This window comes from Nanorana parkeri, unplaced genomic scaffold (genome assembly GCF_000935625.1).
Source record: "Nanorana parkeri isolate BGI_ZX_2015 unplaced genomic scaffold, ASM93562v1 scaffold11, whole genome shotgun sequence".
NCBI lineage: Eukaryota > Metazoa > Chordata > Amphibia > Anura > Dicroglossidae > Nanorana > Nanorana parkeri.
The window spans coordinates 2,725,913-2,728,371 of record NW_017306279.1 but is presented as its reverse complement, the minus strand read 5'-3'; positions in this window follow the sequence as shown (position 1 = coordinate 2,728,371).

Genomic DNA, 2,459 nt, shown 5'->3' with positions numbered 1-2,459 from the left:
TCAAGGGGGGTCCCTAAATGCTTTTTTTTTTTTTTTTTTAATCCCAAGGGGAATTTTCTACCGCGCTGCAACCACATCCCAAGCGTTTGGCATGCGATTGCGGTGCGGGCCCATTCACATCTTTGGTGGCATTTGGGCAAGCACCATCTGCCAAATGCGACATGCTGTAACAATGTACACAGCACTGTACAGATAATAGCATTGCTGCAGGCGGCTAGGGAGTGGTAAAACTGCAGATGATACCGCCCCTCAGCCACCCGTCTAAACGAGGCCTCTGAGGTTAACACAAATAACATTATCGTGTAGCAAAATATATTGGCAGTCAAACGATACATTTCTGTATTTAAAATGTGCCTGTGTCCTACTTGGTGGTGCTGGAAAATTCTTGTGTTTTTTTCTACTTTTAGTGGTGTCACCCATTTGAATACTTTCAATGTTTTATGAAAGTATAAGCCATTCCGTTCATGAGCAACTACAGACATGTTCACACATGTGCAATGGAACACTAAGGGTGAAAATTTAATAGGATTCCTTTTTTTTACTTGAAGGATGAAACCGGATTGTTTGCTCTACATAAATGCTCTAATTTTCAATGGTCCTCTCCTATCATTAATTAGTCAAAAGGAAAATAAGAGCCCCTCAATGTAGTCTAGGACAGATCAGAAAAGAGTCCTATATTGTTTTGCTTATTCATGCACTCTTGATAAAAGTGCCAGCATTACTTTGCATTGTATCTCCTTTTCAGTTTTTTTATGAAGGAGCAGAGCTTGATACACAATGCTGAATCAGCATTTCCCCCCCCCCCTAGCCAAACAAGTTGTAGTTATGTTGGAAATAACCTTTTTAAATTGTCCTCCTATGTGTTTCCCCTTGAAGTTGTATATAGGAATATAAGCTATAAATTATGTACTGCAGTGTGGGGGGGTATTTACTGTGTATCTGTTCAGGCTGAAAAGGTCAGGCTCTTTAAAACATGACTTTCACATCTTCCAAGCTATCAGCTTCTTGTGTAGCTGTCTTTGTTCCCGAGGACTTTTTTGTGCATAATGTGTTTTGTTTTAAGTGGGTCAATTGCTATTACATTATATTGGCTTTAAAGTTTTTTTCTTTTTATTTCCTAGTTTATTATTGCTGGATATTTTAGTGATGAACCAGTTCTGAAACTTGAAGGATTTGAGGTTATTCCTGATGTCTCTCACTCCCCATACTTATTATAATGAGACCGGTATGAAATATTTACAATATAATTGGTTTTACACACTCGCACACATGCACTGTCTAATTGAAAAGTGTAAAAGCACTACTTGGGTCATGTATCTGGTGTGAGGTGACAGCCCTGCCCACAGCATGTTGTGATTCATCCTGGCATAAAATTCCTGGTATGCTGGTCATGTGATGTCCACAACCTTTCTACTCGTTAGGCTTTACTCCCTAGTGATGTCTTGAGTTTTTTTTGAAAGTCTGCAGAGGCTGAGAAGTGAGGAAGTAATGTCTCTCATGCACTTATCACCATATTGTGGACCAGGCAGTGACACTAGCAGGTCTGGTATGTCATATGAAGTAGACCACAAAAAATAAACTTTAAATAACAGATGTACCTGCAAAGAAGAGCGTAAATCTCTTATCCATGTCTCTTATCACAACCATGATGAAAAGAAATGATCCGCTGAAGTTTCTTTAAAAAAATCAACACTTCGGGAGAGTCGTCCCCCTGTGTTCCCTACTGTGCTCTCTAGTTCCTTCTGCTATCCCCTATGACCCTACAGGATGCATAAGGGGCGTAGGGGTTGGCCAACAAACCACCGACCACAGCTGGGGCCACAGTGGATCAGCATTCCCGGAAGTGTTGGTTTCTGCAGAAACTTTAGCGGGTGGTTCCTCTTCTTCATCAAACAGGTTTGGTAAGAAAGCAGAATATATTTTCTCTTGCTTACGGGTACATCTGTTATTTGATATTTACATTTTTGCTGTCATTTTTCAAACAAATATATAACGTTATTGTGATGCAAGAGGTTCTTAAGTAATAAAAAAAAGGTGCCCATATTTCTATTTATTGAAATGTAAAAACCAATATAGTTTTATAAATTTGTGTATGTATTATTTGTACACAGTGCTTTCCGTCGACTATTTAACAAAGCATGATTTTTTTTAATTGGTTGTAATTTTGAGTTTGAACATAGTCAATAAAAACAAATTATAATTTTTTTTTCCCGCAATGTCAAATGTTTATGGCTATTTCAGTGTTCAAGAAGAGTACATTTGTCTACTTGTCTCTTTATCACTAGTGTAAGCAAATTAAACCCTTTCCACAGTTCAAAAAACAATGGCATGAGAGGTGTGTGTGTGTGTATATGTATGTGTGTGTGTATGTGTGTGTATGTGTATATATATATATATATGTATATGTGTGTGGTGTGTGTGTGTGTGTGTATATATATATATATGTATGTGTGTATATA